Here is a 5,000-nt window from a genome sequence, read left to right on the forward strand (position 1 = left end):
TTTTTTTATTTTTAATCGGTCACTAAATATAGAATGCAGTTAAGTAAGGCACTTATTCCGCAAACTTGTGTGGTGGTATAAATGTTGATATTGTCCCTCTTTTATTTTGCGTAAATCTTTTATGGGATTACGTATTCAGATAATGCAAATAGACTAAATCACCTTTGTGGTCTCATGTTTTCCCCGAAAGGTGGGAGGAATATAATTCTTTGTCAATAGAATTAAACCCTCCTTTACCGCTTATATTCATAACATTAAAAGCTATTATCTTTTTGCCTTCCGCTTCATAAAAATCTAACAACACTTATATTCAGAAATGCTCTCTGTCTGTCGGGTGACATTAGTTAGTTTTACAATGGTTTAATAATGCCACAGAAAACCCAATAGAGAAAAGATCAATACTTTTATTCAATACTCTTTTTCAATCTTTAGCGTTCGTTTTATATCCCGTAACTCATTCACGTTAACATTAATTTGAGCACACTTTCAATTCACGACCATTCTACTGTCCATCAATGAAAAGTGAATCAGATATTTCGAATGTATACCCCAGAGACAGAGAAAACTGCAAATGTTTATATCGCATGGCAGAGTGATTCAGAATTGCGTGAGGTAATCCGTCCCCCTCTACTGGGAACAATGGGTGACTTATGGCAGATGCAATGCCGGTGATCAGGTGTGGCGGGAACGTGTAATGAAGCTGTGTGCTGGTGTTGCTTTAATTGATGTGCATTATTACTGCCGGTACTACTGGAGTAATTATAGCAACAACAGCAACAACAGCTACTACTACTGATACTACTACTAGCATTTCTACTATTCATACTGTTGTCATTTACGCTCGTACAATCAATATTTCGTATCACTGTTATCACAAGTCCACAAAGGAAGGAAGGAAGTAAAGACCTTGTTTTATTTTCTAACTTTCCATATACCTTTCATTACCTACCTTCACTTCACGTGGCTGGATGGAGGAAGCTTGGCATTCAGCAAAACAAAATATTTATCCCTGAATGACAAAGATCCCTTACTTTCCAATTGAAGAACAGATGTGGAAAAACAACTTCTCCATAATATATATATATATATATATATATATATATATATATATATATATATATATATATATATATATATATATATATATATATATATATATATATATATATATATATATATATATATATATATATATATATATATATATATATATATATATATATATATATATATATATCAGACTCACTTCGCTGGACAAACTTGTATTAATATTACTCGTGGTACAAAATACGTACAATTTCATACACACGTACAGTTGGCCCGAGCTGTCACGTCATATTCTACAAAATGCTTCACTAAATTTCATGACATCACTATTGAATGGAAGTTTACATGTACGAACATTTCTTGGTTTATCATCGCATTTCCAACCACGCGATACAAATACAGTGTGCTGTTATAAATCAAGTTTTGTCCCTTGCAAATCAAGTGAGACGTGCTGCGTGGTGATTGGTGATAGTGGCGGCTGTGGTGGTGGTGGTTGAGTGAAAGCGAGTGGTGGCGGGGGTACTTAGGTTGGCTAACTAGTCTCTAATTAGTGTCAATAGCAAGAATAGCATTTATATCAAGGGCTAAGTGATGGTGACGTGCTATGAGAAGCGAGGTGGAGTGGCGGAGTGGCTAGAGAAGAGCAGCTCGAGCCCCGCCGCTGACGTCATCCTCAGATACATGCGACCAATGAGAGGAGTGCGTCGGGGAGCCAATGACGGCAGCACTTCCCTCTACCTGCTGCTGGCCTGGCTACGTGAGCGTCATGCCACATGCCTAATGAACTACAGTGTTTGTTTGCTTTTAATTTAACCCCCATACAGCAGGCGTGATGGGGCAAATATGTTTTAAATTGATACCAAAACTCGAAATTAGGGAACCACTCAGTGCATCCCCGGAGTTTTGAGTCTGATGAGTCTGATTTGAGGCACAAGTCGAGACCATCACACCTGCTTCACTTCCTTGATGCACTTACTTGACACTTTCTCAAGGGCTGGTGTTGTGGTAGCAGGAGTAGAAGTAGTGTTGGTAGCAGTGGTGATGGTGGCAGTAGTAGGAGGGGGAGTAGGAGTAGTAGTTGGGGTAGCGATAGAAAGAGGAGGGTGAAAGAGGATCGCTGCGGAGGCTTAAAAAACGGAGAAGTGAGTTAGTACGCAGACCACAAACCGAAAATGGAGTACAAGTTGAAACAATTTGGTTAGTAACCGGTCCCGGATTATCACCAAGGAAACATAAAGGAAGAACAAAGGGATGGTGAACTGTTACGCAGGCTTAAAAAGAAAAGTTAGTACAGACCACAATAAACACCTGACCTGTTGACCAGTAGGAAGCTGCCATAGAAGGCGAATAAACACCATAAATATTAGTATTTCTACGTAGACAATTAAAGAAAAAACACCAGAAGCTGAAGTGTGAAGAAAATAAAAAAGGATCTCTAGGAAGTACGGCTAGCAAGTACAATGCGAGGTGAACACCCGACAGGTAAAGATGTTTCAATGCAGCTAAGTAATGAAAGCTGATTGTAGACAAAAGTTTGAGGATAATAAGGGCAAGTGAGGAGAAAGGTTAGACAACACGGGAGGCTCTTCGTTATGAGTTAATCGTGAAAGCGACGAAATCTCCTTTGATGCCAGCATTTTTATTTTACTTAGGCGCTTATTGAGAAAGACTAGAAGAGTAAAAGACAACGAGGAGAGATAAAATACGTGACTTGACAAATAACATCTTGGAACCAGCATTTCTACTTAGGCACGTGTGAAAAAAAAAAAAAAGATGAAAGGAAGAAGACAGTGGAAGTACATATAGAATAAGAAAAAAATAAGCGGTAATAACCTCACTTCCTCTATGTTCTCACTATGGAAGGTTTAAGAAAAAGTATCCAAAAACACACATTGTTCCACATATCGAGAGTTCATTCGACACACGAGACATAATTACGGAAAGAATGGAGAGCAGGGAACACACAGACGAGATGAGAAAAAGTATTGCCGGAATTAAAAAGCTTAGGAGACGAGAGTGAATGGGGAAGTTAATTGGAGCTTCTGTCCGACGAGGATGATGGGGAGAAGAATTACAGTGATTATTTTTAGTGGTGATGATGATAGATGGTTGGCGACGACATATTGAGGTGGTGGTGGCAGTGGTGATGATAATAGTGATGACAGTGATGGCGATTGCATTTGTGGTGATGACAGTGATGGGTAGTGATGTATGATAATAGTAGTGGTAGTAGTGATTGTATTATGATAGTAATGGTGATGATAATGATGGTTATAGTAGTAGTGGTAGTGGTGGTGGTAGTGAAATGATCAAGAGGAGGAGACTAACTGCTTAAACACAAGTAATTTATGTTTCATCTGTGTCGACGTAACATCAGGTATTGCAGTAGCCTTAGTTTTGAAAGGAACAACGCTAGAGGAAACAAAGGGGTATAATTCTGTTTTTCCATATCTGTATATATGTATGTAGATATTTTTATGTTGGAGGATATTTTCTTTAAGCAAACGAGGTTAAATGCAAGAGAAATCTCAGAATTATTTAATCTTTTTATGTATGTATGTATGTGTTTTATTCAGTTATGTTTGTGTGTGTGTGTGTGTGTGTGTGTGTGTGTGTGTGTGTGTGTGTGTGTGTGTGTGTGTGTGTGTGTGTGTGTGTGTGTGTGTTAGTGTCCACGCTTCTCACCAGGTCACCTGTTTGCATCACTACACACTCGTACCGTGCGTTAGTAAGACACGACATACAATCGTCCGCAAGGCGTGGGTGTTCATCCTTCTGCACGACTGAACAGCGTCGGTCCTTCACACACTTCATCTCAATTCGTCCTGAACATAATAAACCAAGCAAGAATGTTATCACTTTATGGCGGGACGCTGTATTGTTGACACCCACAAAATACCTAAATTCTGAGCTTCGCCTATTCTTGGAACGACTAGAAATCTGTCTTGATAACCTTGAAATAGCATTGCTTACGTTAAGTTTACAGTCGTGTGTGGAATCACGGTTGGTGGTATTAATGGTGTCACCTGATCGTCCACATTGATCGATACTCAAGGTTAAGTCCGATAGGATATGCAATCGTAAGACACCTGGACAATGTAAGTCCAGTCCAGTAATGTTCGCTGGATCAACCTTTGCCAACAGCTCCCTCTGTTCTGTGTTTTGACTGCCTGTTGTACATTGTTGTCTGTGATATTATGGCTTATTTGACGTGTTTGTGTTGTCACTATTGTATTTGGCACCGTCTCTCATTCTTGACGGTCATTATCATTACCTAAATAACTGAGAGGCACTACAATATGCCTAACAAGCATCTAAATCAAGCTTAGTATTTAATCAATAATGTAAATCTCACTTGTTACCAGCTACGGGAGGATATTGTGAAGATGCAAGGTGCGAGGCTTATGATATACTAACATATTGAGTGTGTGGGTGTGAGCAGAAGTACACGTAATTTTGTGTCACCAGTACCTAGGGAAGCGAGCACCTTGTCTGACACACTGGGCACTCCATTAACTCACCAGGGAATTGCAACACCCATCTCCACACCATCTCCGTCTCAGTGGAGACCGCGCCGCGTGTTCATCTGAGAAGTAGGCTTATAGCTAAGCTTTTTCAAGAATTCTGTAAGCAGTTTAAAGCTCATTAGCACGTAAATGGCCTCTTTATGGTCGGCTGTTCGCTGACAACCTCTCTCAATCTCCTCTTTGGAGACGCTTAGTCGTGTACTTATTCAATTTTCCCGTGTGATGGGAAGCGCCACTTTGCTTCTCGCGGAGACTGGAAAGTGACGACGCCTTTCCTTGGAGCTCCAGTGTGTCCTAATGACCTCCTCCGAAGATGTAGATTTATCACTTGAAAGAACTCTGCACTTATGATGGATCCTCAAAACGAAAGCCACTTCATTCACTGTCTAGATCACACGGGACTGGATAGCACGGCGGGTGCTCGGA

At 40.0% G+C, this 5,000-nt stretch overlaps 1 protein-coding gene across 11 annotated transcripts in view; it reads right to left on the minus strand.

Moving 5' to 3' along the window:
- The window catches only part of LOC135107406 (probable 3',5'-cyclic phosphodiesterase pde-5), a 154,482-nt gene that overhangs the window by 32,307 nt on the left and 117,175 nt on the right, over positions 1 to 5,000 (minus strand). The window lies entirely within an intron of this gene.

Source organism: Scylla paramamosain, chromosome 15 (assembly GCF_035594125.1).
Source record: "Scylla paramamosain isolate STU-SP2022 chromosome 15, ASM3559412v1, whole genome shotgun sequence".
Lineage (NCBI taxonomy): Eukaryota > Metazoa > Arthropoda > Malacostraca > Decapoda > Portunidae > Scylla > Scylla paramamosain.